We start from the raw sequence: 17476 nt of genomic DNA on the forward strand, positions 1-17476 counted from the left end.
TTCCAGCAATGATGACGGCTCTGGCATACTATGTTCCTCCTGAAAATCATGGGGGCTATTTACAAAGGTAAAGTTACACATGAGTAATTATACACATGTTGTTTACTATTACACTTTTGAGTAACTTTGCTGCTTGGCATTTACTATGTACACGTGTAATGTTACTTTAGAACTGTAGACATAGAAGTTCCCCCCTTGAGTTTAGGATGGAGCCTAATTTAGAAGTGTAAAGTTACTACTTGTAACTTTTTACACATAAGGCTACGTGGCGAAACTCTTCCTATGATACAGGATAGGGAAAAGTTTCAAAGTTAGTTAAACTTAAAAAATAAATTAGCAAAACCTTTTCTTGCTTATTACTATTGTAAAGTATTTTAAAATATTTATTTTAAATATACAGCAAAACAAAAAAGATACAGGGTTATTAACTCTATTTTCATTAAATGTTTCTTCATTTTTAATATGTTGAATTCAGTTGAAATTATTTTCTTAAATTGTAAATAGAAATAATCCCACCCAGAGTATAAAATCTATTTCCATTTAGTAGTACATTTACTTAACAATATGTATAAAATTCATTTAAGTTAATTTATTATTTTTAAAAAATAGACTTACATTAAATTTAGTAAAAGGTTACTTATATTTTTACATTACATTACTATTTACATTTTTAGCATTATATTTATTAATATTTTTAAAAAGTTAACATAATTCAACGTTAGTGCCTTTGTGGGCTTTTATTTTAAGTCCCAATTGCTATTATTTTCTATTGGAGGGTGTTGCAGTACGAGTGGTTGGCCATGTGTGGTGCTGGACTTATTTCAGCTCTGATTTGGAGTACTTCTATGACTGTTCGAAGCCTTTTTTGCTGTTGTAATTATAGAAGTGCAGTTTGTGACTAGAAATAGGTTACCCTTTTGTGGGTGGGAGCATGTCCCTCCCTAAACCTCTCTCTAGCACTTCCTTAACCCCTCATTACTCTCCTCTAAACTCTTCCAAATTATTCATAGAAATTTCCTATTTTCATGTCACTTTCTTGTCTCTTCCACATTTAATACTAAAACATATACTGATGTGTGTGGAGATCGCCGCTGTAGGGGCAGAAATCTCCACACATAAAAGATAGAAGAGTTGGACATAGGTTAATGAATTGCATTTTGTGAGGGGGCATGGCTTGGCAGCAGGCAAGATAGCAGCACTGTAAGGGAGCTTCGGTGAGCTCAAGTAACTAACCACATAATCTATACAGAATCTAAATACATCGATGCAGTAATCACCACCACAGACGAAATAAAGAAGTAGTACACAGAATGAGCACGGAATTGCGATGGGGACAGCCAGCGTTCTGGCCGAACAGTGATCTTGTGCGGTGACTGAGGGGAAGGTGCAAGACGCACAAGGAGCCAGAGATTAGTGGCGGCCGCTGGCAATGAGTGGAGCAGAGCACTGGTGGGACTCCTGGGCGGTAGCAGAGAGGACGAGTCGGAGTGGAGTCGCGCTGGGCCACCGGTCGGTGGCAGCCAAGGGAGTGGGGCATGGGAGCGTCTAGCTCGGCCTGAGGAGATGAGATGGAGGCCAGTGAGGTGAGCGGGGCAGCCCTGGGGACAGCTGGAAGAGGAAGTGCGGGTCGCTGGTGAGAAGCGCCGGGCCCGATCCGGGGCAGCATGGGAGTGGGGCGTGGGACCCCTCCACCCCCACCTTCCTCTCCTGGTGGAGCACGTCAGAGGGAGAGGAAGCGAAGGCCACGACAAGGCTGGTTGGGTTGGGCTCAGGAGTGAGACACCCAGCTGGGGGGCCTGGAAAACAAAATAGTGAGGACAACAGAGCAGGCCACCGCAGGACATAAAGGGGAGAGTAAGGACCTGGCAACGGGACTGGCTCGGTCCTGCACCGTGAGCAGTACCTACCCCGGCCGCAGGTGAAGGAGAAGGTAAAGGCTTGTGCGGTGTTGAGCGCCAGCTGGACCAGAGAGAACGCATCCCAAGTAACAGTGTGATTAGGCAATTGCAGGTAACAGCGTGAGAATCTGAACTGGGAGTAGAAAGCAGCAATGAGAGCAGAGCTATGGTGACTTACCCGACCCTACGAGGCCTGCTGACAAAGCAGGAGGAAGCACGTTGTATGATTGCCGGGCCGTCGTGGCCTGAGAGTACAAGCGGCGGGGGGGCCTTCCCTGTTTCCCCCCCCGTTGGATGGGGCGCACCCCCTTCAAAGGAAAAATTAAAAAAAGAAAGGACAATGGTGAAACCGAAGAGCCACACTCACACACATTCAAACAAAATGGACGAGTACGCAGTGGCTAGGTAGATGACGGAGAATAACGAATGAGGGATGAAGTCGGGGAATGCAGAGCCCTCACTGGGTGCCATAATGGAAGCGATTCAGGACCTCAAGAGTTCGCTTGAGCCCAAGTTGGACACTGTTACGGTGGACGTAAATCTTCTGCTAGCAGATTTCCACAAAATGTCTGAAAAAGTAAAATCAGCGGAATTGCATATTCACCTTTTAAAATCCACAGCGAAAAAGCTGGAAGACCAGGTTCAGTGCATAACAAAACAACAGGCACAGATAGCGGCCCAGCTGGAAGACCAAGAAGGTCGGGCGAGGCGAAACAATATCCAGGTGGTGGGGGTCACGTAGGGGGCGGAGGGGCCCACCGTGGACCTCTTCTAAGAAGACTTGATAGTCAATCACCTTCGCCTGAAGCGACTGTCAATTTTGTTTTCCATTGAACAGGCACACAGGGAACCGATACCTCGGCCCAGACCTGGGGCTCTGCCAAGGACTTTCATAGCTAGGATGTTCAACCACCAGGACCAGGATGCAATCCTTCAAGCAGCCCATATGCATGGAGACCTAACTTACAAGAATACCACAGTGCAGGTTCTTCCCAGACTTTACACTACAAGTCCAGCATCAACAGCGGAGCTTTGACGAGGTCAAGAAGATCCTCCGAGGGAAAGACATTAAATACATGATGCTTTTCTAGGCCTGACTGCGAGTAGTGGCGGGGGCAAATCCTGGTTCTTTGCCACGCCTGCGGAAGCTTGGGAATGGATTGAGGGATGGCGTCTGGTGGGAAAACATCCCTCAAGGAGCGTGAAGTCAAATGAGAGCTCAGACAAGCAAAGCAGAGATGCAACGATGCAGCCAGTACCAATTACATTGGAACAGAACTCAGCCAAGGGCTGAATGAGATGGATGGGTGGATGCCGGGAGGGAGAGTGTTCCGGAGGACTCAGGGTTGGGACAATCATGGGCCAAAGAGTGGTGAAGAAACACAAGTAAGGTAGTTGGTCCTTAAATGCAACTTACTCGGGGCCCAGGAGTAGTCATAGAGGATGGCAGGGGGGCAGTCATTCAACTAGAGAATGAACAGTGCTAAACTAGATATCAGGCAAAACTGATGCATGCTGAATTGACTCAGATAAGGGGAACACACACACATAAGATACAAACAGTTGATTGGTGACCCCAGTCAGTCCTTTACTAGTCATTTTAGAGTGACAGGCGCTCTGCAAGTTGGGGTGGTGGGCTGGTTTCAAGTCCGCTAAGCAGGGTATCAGGGTGGGGGGAGTTATGAGGGATGTAATTCTGGGTCAGTTTGTGACCCATCCGAAAGTTACTTATTTTTGCTTAGCTACACAGTGTGCACGGGGTGGGGGTAAGGCTGTGAACCGGGGAAAAGGCAACACACCATGACACGACATGGAATGTAAGGGTAAATCAGAGGTGAGGATTATGACCTGGAATGTCAATGGCCTTGGAAATAAAATTAAGCGAACCGTAGTCTTACAATACCTAAGACGACATACAACAGACTTTGTCCTGATCCATAAAATAAGGCGAAAGCATACGAACTCGCCACCCAGCGTCATTTGTATGACATTGGGGATAAGGCCAACAAATTAATAGCCTGGCTTGCAGGGAGAGGTAGGGGGAGAAATTGGGTAGTGGCCGTCTGGTACACAACAGGGAAGTTACGCACTACCAGTGAGGACATTGCCGAAACGTTTGCAGAGTACTATGAGAGGCTGTAGGAGTCCAGGGCCAAGTTTTCAGGCGTGGACTGTGCAGCCCTCCTGAAGGATGTCTCCCTCCAGGCCCTCTCGATTGAGGACCGAGGTGAGGTGGAGGGGGAACTGTCGGAGGAAGAGATTGGTCAAGCCATTCTGGAGTTACAGTCAAGAAAGGCAGCCGGGGTGAATGGCATACCAGTTGAGCTATATAAGTGTGTGGCTAAAGATGCAGCAAAATACATCTTACAAATGTTCCGGGCAGCTAGGATGGAGGGGATCCTTCGAATGGACCAGAGAGTGGCCACCATAGTAGTAATCCCGAAGAAGGGAAAAAACCCAGAGGCCTGCAGTTCATACAGACCTATGTTGAATGTGGAAGTTAAGGTCCTGGCGAAGATCTTAGCCAATAGACTGAGAAAGGTAATTACAGCGATGATTCACCCAGATCAAGCAGGGTTTATGGCCCAGCAGGGCACTAGACTTAACCTCAAACCCCTGTATGGGGTCTTGCATATGACAAAATCCACAGACCATAAGGAGGCAGTAGTGCTCTCGCTGGACGCAAGGATGGCATTCAATAGTATAGAATGGCCATATCTGTTTGCGGCCCTGGCTAGGCTGGGATTCGGCCCTAGATTCTGCAAGTGGATACTACCCCTCTACCAGTCCCCCCTGGTGAGAGTGTGGGTGAATGGGGCACTCTCTCGCTCGTTTGCTCTACACAGTGGGACGAGGCAGGGGTCCCATGATTTTTGCATTGGCGCTGGAGCCCCAGGCTGCCAGGGAACCACAGGACCCTTTGGTACAAGGGATACACACTAAACGACCTGGCGCCACGGTGGATAGGCTACTTCAGATCTTTCAAATATTCAAGTCCTTGGTCTACCCTCTGATGGGGGACACCCTTGTATTGCCCTCTCGATGCGTTGCCCCGGTGGCAATTGAGGGGTTCCGATTTTTTGCGAATGTACGTCACACGCAATGTAAATAGATTTCTGGAAGAAAATTTGCTTTCGCAGCTCCGACGCCTTCAGGATGATGTCTCCCACTGGTGGGGACTCCTAGAATGCTAGATGGGACGTGCTGTGTTCTTCAAGATGATGGCCCTTCCACGGCTGCTACACAGTCTCCAAAATACCCCCTACAGGTTGGGGCCCGGGGTGTTCCACAATATTAATAGTGAGTTGAGGAAACGTCTATGGGACTGGGGTAGCTTGCGCATCTCCCTGGATAAACTCCAGAGGGGGGTGTTTGAAGGAATTTGAAGGAGGATTGGACTTGCGGTCCCGGATATACATACATACCTATTATTGGGCAGCTCAGCTGTGCATGGTTAAGGACTGGGTGTTCACAGCAGGTGATGACCCGGAATTTCATGTGGACAGAGAGGCAATGGGGGGCCAAGGATACTCAGCACTACTATATGGCAGAGGGCGGTTGGACCAGCTACTGTTCCACACACAGTCGGTGGTGAGAGCCTGGAGGGAGACCAATAGATTACTGGCCTGGGAGGGTAAGCTTAAAAACAGTACTCCACTATGGGATAGTAAACTGCTACAAGAGGTCAGGAAACTCCAAGGGTTCGGGAAATGGGAGCTGATTGGGATAGAATGCCTTGTGGATGTATGGATGGGGGGGTGCTACTGACTTTTGAAGACCTGGAGAGGGAGTACGAGATGGGACAGTCTGAACGCTATCGGGTTTTACAGCTTGAGCATGCGCTACTAAGATACATATTGGAGGGAGAACAGCTGCCAGAGTTGTCTCCCCTGGAGGATAGACTGCTGGCAGAGCCCATGACGAGTAAGGCCATCTCCCTGACATATAGGAAAATTATGAACAACTCCTCGGACCCTATGAGGACATTGAGGGCGGCCTGGGAGGGCAACCTCGGAACGCTCGAAGATGAGGATTGGGTGGAGGCAGTTCAGAGCCCCAGAGAGGTAGCCATAAGGGCCCGCTTTTGACTCATACAACTGAGGGTCCTGCACAGCGCATATTATTCTAGATCATTGTTCCATAGAATGGGATGTAGCGACTTCAACCTGTGTGTACGGGGTGTGGGGAAGTGGGATCCTTTTTTCATATCCTTTGGGGATATCCGGTGGTTCAGGGGTTCTGGGAAAGGGTGGTACGAATCATGAGTAAAGTAACCGCGCTGCACATACCACTGGAAGCAAAATAGATGATCCTGGGCATTACGGGGGACGAGGGATGGCCCAGGTACTTGAAGCTCTGGTTACAATTGGTAGCCAGAGTTGCCAAGTGAAATATTACAAGGGGGTGGGGAGTAAGTGATCCCCCGGGGATAGCGGACTGGGAACAGGACCTGGACTGATGCCAGGAGGCTGAACAGGTGGTTTATAACAGCAGGGGATGCATGAAGAAATACGAGAAAATTTGGTCCAAGTGGGTTGCCTACAGAGACACAGTGGGATAATTAAGGGGGAGCGGGAGTGACATTTCGTGCCTAGGGTGAGTAGTAGGGGAGGTTCTGCAGGAATAGACATAGGAGATGGTGAATGTATAACGGTCACTTTACGTTGGCTAGTTTCCTGATGTTATTGTGTACCTTGCACAAGATGTTATTAAATGTGATCATGACGTGTTAAAACTGTACGCTGAGCTCGGTTTGAAATAAAAAGATGTTTCAAAATAAATAAAAATGAATTACAGTTTGTAATATGTTAGTAGTATGATTATGTTATTACTCGATATACTATAAATGCAATTTGTAATTAAGACCCTGTGATACTGGAGCTATCGTGGACATAATTATGGAAATGTTGGAAATATTTGTGGCCATGGCAATATGATGGTGTTAGACCCCATTCAGGGCACCAAAGGGCATGTCGAGTGTACTGGGCCTTAGCTGCGGGGAATGGGTTTATTTGCATCTGATGACCTGGGACCTGTACTACTATGGCTCTGCAAACTGAGCCAAGTACAACCCCTTCAGCACTTGCCTCTCAGTGGTAGTAATGGTGAACAATCACAGGCTTCTCATGGAAGTTTTTGGGGAGTGCTTCAAGCTTAGTACTCAACAGTGAAGTACTGGAGTTTTCAACCCAGTGCTTTGTTAAATCAAAAGTAATTCAACGCACTACTACACACCACAGGACACAGATACAGATACTTCACTGGCACAGGGCAACTGTACTTGGGGATAGTAACACCCCTTTCCTCCTCCCTTCACTCTCTCCCCTCTCTTAAGTTTGAATTCTGTCTTTGACAGGTATCAAAAATATGTACAGTGTTACCCCATCTAGTGGGTTTGGGTGCTCTGTTACTCCTATTAGCCCCAACTGTCATTATCTTTTTACTGTTGAGTTTCATCTGCTTTTTGGCCATGACTTTTGACCCAAAGCATGTGTCTAACTCCCTCTCCCTCTTAAGGGAATAGGCACGCTGTCTACACATACCTTGGTAATCAAGTCAAGACCACAAAAGGAAGCCGCAAAAGCTGCCTCCTGGGGTTTGTGCAAGGGTGTAGGGTCCAGTGCTGTTGCAGGTGTCTATCTGAACACAGGCAGGTTTCTTGGCTTCAGATGAGTTGGGTTGGAGTTCCACGGGGTCAAGCTTCATGGGGCAATCTCAAGGCACTCTTCTTCTTGGAGCACAATCCGCCATTGCTCATGTTGCTGGGTTAGTGGCCCAGTCTGCTCAGGTGAATTTCAAAATCTACAGTGTTGAAGCAGTGCAGTCCACCCAACCACAAATCCATTATATTGCAGCAGCATAGTCTGCTGAGATGTACATTCTGGATGTTGCAGCAGCACATTTGTGTGGAGCACAACTTAATAATGTTGCAGCAGAACAATCTTCTTGGGTACAACTTCACTATGACTCAGCATCACAGTCCACTTGGGCACAAATTCACAATATCACAGTAGCACAGTCCACTCAGGCACAATTTCACAAGGTTGCCAAGGGGCCAACCACTCATTGGGAAAGACTATGTTCTAGACCCTTGAACATTCAGATCATTCTCCTTTGTCTTCTTGGATGGATGGAACCTCAAGCTATAAGGCAGCCATAAACTCTGGTTGCATAGCAGTCCTCTGTGTACTCTGTGAAGCACCCCCTTCCTTGGTCATAAGGAACTTGGAACTACTCCCACTATTAAACGTCATAGCAGTCCGGGGGTTGTAGATTTTCTGTCTGCACTTCTAGAGCCAGGATAGGTTGGCTCTTCCTTCAGTGATCCTCTCCAGGCAGGTCTATAGACACAGCCTTTGTATAGAGTGATGCTCCTCACAGTGTAGTAGTCCCCAGCCTGGTGGATCCAAAATAGAGCCATAAAGAGCAGCGATCATTCTGTAGCTGGCTATCAACGGCTACACTAAACAGTGATAAGGAAAGGGACAAAAGGGTGGCCTCACCTAGAGGACCTCTCTTACTCTGTACAAGAGAGACTGCAGTCCCACCATTCACTCCCACCATCTACCAAATGGCAGTACACAGGAAGACTAATCAGCAGCCTGGCTCATCAAAAGGGCATAATTGAATGTCTAAATGAAGCCCTGTCTCTTTCTAAAATTCAGTATTTAGGTCTCCTCCACTCACTCAGCTTCAGGAATGTCTGCAATACATTGCCAGTCTCTGGAAAAATAACCTGGGCTCCATCTTGTGTACAAGAACAGGCCAGGTGCTTCCAAAATGGAACCTGCAAGCCTACATTACTCACAGGGGACATACATAACATACACTTTAGACGTGCACAAGTACAGACACACATAACATCGTATGCTGCCACAACTACTTTAGATCCTAGACTTTTTGCTTGAGTGTGAGGCAGTGTGCTTCCTTTTTTCTTTTTGTCCAATGACTGCTCCCTTGAGCTAACGAGCTGACGAGCTCTGGAGAGGCACCTGTGCGCCAGTGAGTGGTACATAAACCTGAGAAGACTTTTGGCGGCATTTCAAGCAACCCCACAGACTTGGCTGCTCTCTGCTGATGACGGGCTAAACCTAGAAACACGTGTCCAGAGATACACAGCACTTGCTGCACCTACTTAGGTGAAAGACTTTTGATTACTTTTTCAGCACAAAACGAAGTGACTGCATTTACCATGATGCATTGGGGCTAACTTTTTGCTTGAGTGTGAGGCAGTGTGCTCCCTTTTTTCTTTTTGTCCAATGACTGCTCCCTTGAGCTAACGAGCTGACGAGCTCTGGAGAGGCACCTGTGCGCCAGTGAGTGGTACATAAACCTGAGAAGACTTTTGGCGGCATTTCAAGCAACCCCACAGACTTGGCTGCTCTCTGCTGATGACGGGCTAAACCTAGAAACACGTGTCCAGAGATACACAGCACTTGCTGCACCTACTTAGGTGAAAGACTTTTGATTACTTTTTCAGCACAAAACGAAGTGACTGCATTTACCATGATGCATTGGGGCTAACTTTTTGCTTGAGTGTGAGGCAGTGTGCTCCCTTTTTTCTTTTTGTCCTACTCTAGATCCTAAACCTGTGAGCTGAACAGTAATCCACTGTAATTCAAATAAGAGCATGCTTGGGACACCCCTTCAGATCAGATGACATGTCCAGAACTTTACCCATGTCATGGGACAGGCCGAGGCAATAATGTGCACACTTGCTTAGAAGGAGGCTGGGCCCAAAACCAAAACCCAGGATACCAAATACTTGCATTCAGGTACTCAAGGATGGGCAACATGACTCTATACTTACTTACGTGTTTGTGCCTACTATCCCTCCTGGAGTATAGACCATCCACCAGGACTCTCCAGTCGCCGCTGGCCTAGGCTTTTCTTTCAATCTGATGGCAGGTGTAACCTATCCCCTTGCCAGGTGTTTCTTGTCCTTCTTGTTTTCTTTTTCCCTTGAGGGTTCCATGTCAGGAGAGTATTTGATGCGGGCTTACAGAGGGTGTGACATATCCTACTTCAGTGTCTTTTAATGATTTCTTCATGAGCAGGGAGTCAGAAAGTCTGCTGCCATAGGTCGTTGTTGCTACTGGTGTTTGGCCATTCGATTTGGAGAACTTTCTTCAGATAGGTGTTGATGAAGGTCTATACTTTGTTTAGGGTGATTACTGTTGTCTTCCAAGTTTCTGTTCCATACAGAAGGACTGACTTTACACAATGCAGTAGATATTCCTGTCCCAACAGGTGACCATCTCTTTCATAAGGTTTCCATCTGTGACTTCTGATGGGCATCTCTTCGACAAGATGGGCATTTCTGACACTGGTGTGGACGTTGCCGACCTGCATTGGTCACTCATTGGAATTTGTGATAGAATCTGTCCTTTTTGAGGCAGTAGTGCATATGAGTAGTTCATGAAACTGTCAAGCTGACATTTGGAAAAACTAGTTTGTGGGGACAGAAGATATCATTTAAAGATGAGAGCAAGTCTTTCCTGAGGAACAAAATGTGTAAATTTTCCGAAAAGTGTAAACTATTCTGAAGGAATGCAACTGATGATGTGATTTCCTTTGTGTCACAAGCCACATCCTATTTCTGCTATCGCCTGACTCATTTGGAAACATTTTACTTGATCTTGATGGAACTTTTATATGGCATTATCATCATTACTACTGTCTGAGGTCTGGGTCTGTAAGAGTGGTGTAACCAATGTATTTTTTTCTAAAATCTGAACCTGTATGATCTCTGTAACCTTAGCAGTCTGTGAGATGGATCTACCGAAGGGTAGCTCTGATGTCTACAGACTGAGATTGTGAGAACCCTTTTATTTTTCATGTAAATGCTCAATCATAATATCCAACTGAAGAAAAATAAACAAGGTCTGGCAGAGATCTTTGGAATCCAGGGGACGGGTACCCTCCTATGGATTAGATATGTCACAGACACCCTGAGAAGTATGGGAAAAGATAGACTCTGGGATAATCCCGGGGTGGCTAGAAAGCAAATTTCCAAAGCTGAATTTAAGTTAAGTTATACGAACTTCAAATTGGCCTCTCTACTAGCCAGCTCAACACAGGGTGTGCTGTCAGGCGGATTTATGCAACTTAAAGACTCTTAAAAGATAGAGAGTTCTTGGATGTAATCGAACCCAGTGCGAAACTTTATGTGCTGTTTAGAAACACCTCCACTGCACTCATTTACCCCAAAATCGACTAACTCGGGCATCAAAGAAGTTCAAGCCTGTCTGGCCTGCGGTCTGCCTGGTGAAACTGAGGTTCATGTACTTTTCTTTTGCCCAAAGTATAAGGCAGTTAGGGCCAAATTGCTGATCCCCAAGTGCTGAAATCTTGGGACTATACAGCATTTAGAGGCACATAGAATCCTTAAGACAGATATCAGTGGATATATAGAATTTGGAGTATCCAGGTTTTTATTTGCAATGTAGTGTATATGGCGCAAACTTGTATTACCAGACGGCGATGGATAAAGCCCTATTCTATCGTATTTATTGCGCACGGCACACCAGCATGATCAAGTGCAAATTTGATTGTAGAAAGACAGTGATGTGAGTCTTTTTTTATTGTGTTTTTAATATAATGAAATATTGGTCAAGTTTATGTTCTGAATGAGTGATGTACACTCACAGCACGTCGCTAGAAGGGCAGAGAAAGATTTTGTGAGTTAGAAATTGGCTTTTTTAAAAGGTTGTTGTAATATTTAACTTATGGCTATATATTTCATAATATTTATTGTATTTTGATTTTGATTATATTATGTATCTTTCATGGCCTAAATGCTGAAATAAAGAGTTTTTGAACTTGAAGAATAAAAGTAAGTTGAAGGTAGAGGTGGAGAAGGATACTGTATACCTCTTACAGCATGAGCGAAGGCCTAGCTTCATGTGCAGATTACTTGAACTGCCTGTGCAAACTTTTGTTTTGTAACCATTTATGGGCATTTTGCACAATGTTGCCACTGTGTTTTTTTAATATCAAATTTTATTGTATTTTCTGCATGTAGTAGCCGAGGCCTTTAGAAAATAACAGACATTTGCAATAACAAATGTAACATCAAAACTCAGCTGTAGCACCTGCGCCCGATCACCAACCATCCCCGTGCCTCCTGGTTCCAGGAACTCTGATTTCCATACACAGGCTACATCCCTCTTTGCAACAGTGAGACCCAAGAACAGAAGAGCTTGTTTGTATCCATTTCACTCTCGGCCGTCTGAGATGTGTAGTAGAGCCAACAAGGGGTCTAGGGGAATAGTCCAGGAAAGAACCACACGAATGCAGCCAGTGACACCCCTCCAGAAAGGGATCAATGTAGGACAGTCCCATACAGTGTGCATGAAGGTGCCCTCTGTTACCTGGCAATGGAGACATAAAGGGGAAGCTATTACGCCCATTTGCTACATGCGATATCTTGTGAAGTAGACCCTATGGAGGCACTTTAGCTGATTCAAGCATAGGTGCATCAAAATGGCTGTTTCCCGGGAGGCCCATAGCACCTCGGTCCAATTGTCATCATCCAAAGCATTGAAATCTATTTCTCAGGACCTACGAAGAGCTGTGAGTGTTTGTGTGCTATTAATTACCAGGGAATTATATACTTTGGAACGTTTATGGTCTCTAGGTCACTAAGCAGGAGTTCACCCTTCAGGGGGTTAAACTCAGGTAGTGCGTCTAATTGTTCGATGTATGGAGTAACGTCGTGTCTCAGTTGTAGGTATCTGTGAAATTGGCTGCAGTGTAATTTGTATTCTTTTTAAAGTCCCTAGAAGGAATTCAGTGTAGTACCATCTATGACATCACCCAGAGATGATATGCCTATCATGTTCCACTTCCCGAGCCTCTCTAGCTGGGTTACTTGTTGTAGGACCATGCCATAAGAGTGTCATCTCAGCAGACTTCCCCCACCAACCCATATATCGCAGTGTATCTCACCATGTTTTGATGATGACCCGTGCCACCGGGGGGAGTGGATCAAGTTTCTTCTTGCTATAGAGCTATTCTAGCATTGGGGTGTTGGCTATGGCCCATTTTTCTGTGGTAAATGCCAGGTTCCTGTAATGACTGCACCACCAGCCATTATTTAGTCATTAATAACCAATAAGTGTGAAGCTGCATAGTAAAAAAATATGTTTCCAGCGGTGATGCCTCCACCGTGTGTGGATTGAAAGCAAGTGGTGAGGGCTATACAGGGTATCACCTCATTCTGGAGGAATCCCAAAAGTAAAGAGTTACTTTGATGGAACCAGCTTTGAGGTATTACATATGGGTAATTTTGCAAATGGTATAACAGCTGAGAAAGGGAGGTCATCTAGAAAATGGACAATCTACCCATCAGTGATGGGGCGGAGCGACCATGCCCATCACTGTGTTTTTAAGGCGAATGTAAAGGGTTGTACGTGCTTGCCACTTAAAGAAAAAGTTGAAGTATTTCCTTAGAGAATCGTCAGAACTGTCTGTACAGCCTGCTTCAAGCTATTTAAAAACATATCTGCCCTGATTTCCCTCTGCAAAAAAACATTCGCACTCTTTGTGGGAAGTCAGGCTTACTCACTCCAATTGGTCCAATGTGGGGGTAGATACTTTCCTGTCACAACTCTCGAAACCTATAGCCCCTGATATAAACACTTTAAATTGTACGCCATTTAATTCACAGTATATTCCCGGGATAAAGGATGCATATAAAATTCATTGTGCCTTCATTTTGCCTATTGCAGAAAACCCTTTAAATATGTGTTTAATGGTGTGGAAAGACATCATTATATCTCTATTGCTGTACATTGGCATTCCTCAATAAAACACTATCACAGGAGCTTTGGTTTATGGCAGCGTGTTTATTCAAATACCAACAGCTGCTGAATTGTTCCCCAGACCTATTACTGCTGGCACATAACATTTCATAGACGATGACCAGAATATTTATATATGTTCTTGGTCCTCAGTCATTTTACACAAACTTAAAGTGTACTCGACGTTAGAGTTGTATTCTTTCGTTAATCTTCACCACGCTTTAATTGGTACTGAGGTTGTCTTTTGATCAATCCCATCAGCAACACACGTGTTAAGTAATTACCTGTAAATTGCAGTGTTCTGACCTACTGCCGGGTTTCACTAAAAAGCATAAATCCATTCAATCTCATTTCTCATGAACTCCGTACCCGAAGAAAATACTTACAGTGAGCAAACCTCTACCGGTCTAAATATTTGAGTTGTGTTATAATTTCCACAGACCATTCGTGTTGATAAACCACTTTTTACTCTTTTTCTTGAGTTTTGAAGAGGCATAATGTCTGATCATCAGAGCTAAATCTTGTCCTACTTGAAGAATTTTAAGAAATCCTCATTAGGTTGAAACTTTTTTCCTATCACCTGGTTGATGACCTGCAAAAACACTAGTATGTGTGTGACACTGTCGAGCACTGTGTTTCACTCCGGAATGTATTCTGAACTGAAATTGCCCGTTAAAGGTGAGTAGAGCAAAACTAAAATGTTTAGTTGTCAGAAAGGACAACAATTACCACAATGAAGATGTAAGTAGAATCATGGACACTGTTTTGTACCACAAAGATCACCTCTTAACCTGTCTTTGTACTGAAATAGGGCTCAGATCACCAAAGTCATCCATTGTCGTTGGGTGTCTGAAACCTCTGTCAGGATAAGCCTGAAGGACGCCGGCTAGCACTTTGAAAGCTCAGACCTATCTAGGGCGCTAACTGTTTGAAAGTATCTTGAAAGTGCCGGAAAACCCTGGACCTGGCTTCCCGACTCAGTGGTAAAGATTGCAACCTCATACTTTCACTTCCCCGACTCAACCACATATGCAAACTCCTTGAAATCAGCATCCAACCAACATCGACATCACAGAGCGCAAACAGACGCACACCCATACAGCTTACCCTAATAACACAAATATTAAAAACCCTGCCTAACTGAATTCCCAAAAAGTAAACAGTAAAATGCTATACTGACCTGTACCTAGATTTAAGGAAAACCAGAACATAGTAGGTCCATCCCACCTCTTTCACCCCTGCCAGGTTGTTATCATAACAGACATCTAAACCATAAGTTAGTTACTGGTGTACAGGGCTTTTAATGTAATCTGTACTACCAGAGTCAGAGTGCGGAATGTGCCTAATACATTTTTCAGTAATTGTGCTTTCATATCCTAATGCACAGTTGGTAGCTCCCTTTACAGCACAGTGATCCCTGCTAGATAGGCGGTGATCTTTAAATAGGGGTGATGGTCCTTCACCAGGGTGGCAGAAATCATATCCTTTGCCCCCTTGTAGACCAGAGGACTGTCCAACAGAAGCTAAATGAGACCTTTTGTCTTGATGGTATCTTGAGTTAGTGCCATTTTACATACAATTTACTGTCTGGAAGGCGGGTAGAAAAGTGACTGTTGGTGAAGCAGGGACTTTAATTAAATATTTGTTTTATGATATAAATCTTACCAACTCATCCAGAGGAAAGTCCCTGCTTTCTTATCTAGGCCCGGTCAACAGACCATTTTTGTAGATGAGAGTAACCAGGAGCTGCAAATAAAATCAACTAATCACCACAGTTTAAATGTTAATCTTTTGGAAGTCAACGATGAGATTTGGTGTGAGTTTCAAAGCTTTATTTAAACTAATTTAATAAGTAGGTCTTAATTAATCAACATGAGAAATAATCAATAGATCGATAATCAATATAAGTAATTAGCATAGGAGTAAATGCATAAAGTGAGTTCCATAAAGGAAAAATCCCTATTCTAAGTATGGAGAATGAGGGAAAGCATCAGTTAGAACCAATAAAGAGCTCTAAATCGAGATGTGAAAGCATGACGCTTTTAGCATAAAATCTCAAATATTAATCAAGGCAGAACTCTCCATAAAGAGAGGTTCAAGAAACTCAGTAGAGTCTCAGAGCAGCATAGTGTTGCGTTGTTTCATGAAATGACTCTTCTTTGTGGTCTTAGTGAGAAAGGAAGGTTCACGGTTCTGGATCTTGAAGGTTCTTGTCTGTCTGAGGTAGGGGCAACCCTCTCTGGTAGCCATGGTGCTGCTTACAATGGAACACCTAAGCAGACGGTGTCTTCTGGAAGGAGTCCCCAAGAGGAAAAACACTGACAGTGAAAAAGCCTCTGATGATAACTGGAGACTCCAGGAGGCGGAAGATGGCTGGAACAAATGAAGAATCCAAGGCGAGAAAAAGTCTAAAGAGTAGCAGACAAAGAAGGCCAAAGGAAGAATCAGGACAAGAAACAGGAATCAGAACCATCAATGGACGGAGGCAACAGGAATGAGGAGTCAGCAAGGAACCAGCAAAAGAGGGAAGAACCACTAGCATGAGTAGAGAGTGTTGCAAAGCAAAGAGAAAAGACAGTTCTGACCCTTATATACCCAAAGTTAGGAAGTGATGACAGAGGAAATTTAAGCCGTCATTTTGGATAGGGAAAGAGCAACAGAGAAAGCATGGTAGCACTTCCATGATGGATAGGTGTAACAAAAACCATTCCTGAGGGATTCTGAGAGGAAGAACTACAAGGAAGGGGAACATGGCCCCCAGGCACAAGAATGCCTCCATGCCAGTTGCCGAGCAAAACTAAGAATGGCCCTCCGCGGCCCTCCACATGGCCCTCCAGGCTGCAAGTGAGTGAAAAGAGTGTCCCACGGTATGACGAGGGATGCTGTGGAGACAACTGCGAGTTGCCTGGCAACCCCTGTGGGCTGCAAGGAATGAGAGGGACAAGCCGCGGGTTGAGTTATGGCCTGCAGCATAACACATAGATCCAGTCAGTGAGAATGAAAGGGTCTCTCAGAATGATTCTGAGAAGCGTCTGTAAAGGGCTCTGGAAAGGGTCTAAGCAGAATCTCAGAGTGTAAGCCTACTTTAGGAACAAACATTTTTATAGAATATCATATCAGTATTCAACATGTTGTCTCCATCTTCAGTCAGCTCATCCGATCAACTACGATGTCTTCATGGGAACCTCTAATCATTCAGCAATGGGCAGTCTTTGCCATCCAATGGTAGAGGGATTACTGCCTCACAGTGTGCACTGTCCCCTTATGTAACACCGCTCACTGATTGTTTTCAGGAATTAAAGGGTAGCATATATTTGTTTTTCAGAAAACAGTCATTTAGAATGCCAGCAAGAAGCAAATCCACCGGCTGTTCCCTGAGCGTGATAAGCACCCTCCTGATACCGCCACCCCTCTGAGCACGACTGGAAGGGTCCATCTTTGGACTCTTGTTGACAAAACACACAGCATGGCCACCACAGTTTACATCCTACTGCAAAGGGAACTCCAGGTTGCAAGTGCGGAACATCCTCTGGTTCATTAAAAAGGTCAAAAATCAATATTATTTTAATGTTTGGAATCACTTTTGGCTGAACAATGAATAGAAACCATAGTTGAAGCAGCCTTAATCGAATCATTTTCTTTTCATTGTTCTTTATGGGAAACTAATTTGGGCCGAAATTTAGTGGTCCCATCAGGGAGGTGATATCTTTAAAAAGGTGGTCTGAAGGACAGGTTTTACTGAACTTTAATAGGCTTCCAGACTAATATAAATCT

The sequence above is a fragment of the Pleurodeles waltl genome, chromosome 1_1, assembly GCF_031143425.1.
Source record: "Pleurodeles waltl isolate 20211129_DDA chromosome 1_1, aPleWal1.hap1.20221129, whole genome shotgun sequence".
Lineage (NCBI taxonomy): Eukaryota > Metazoa > Chordata > Amphibia > Caudata > Salamandridae > Pleurodeles > Pleurodeles waltl.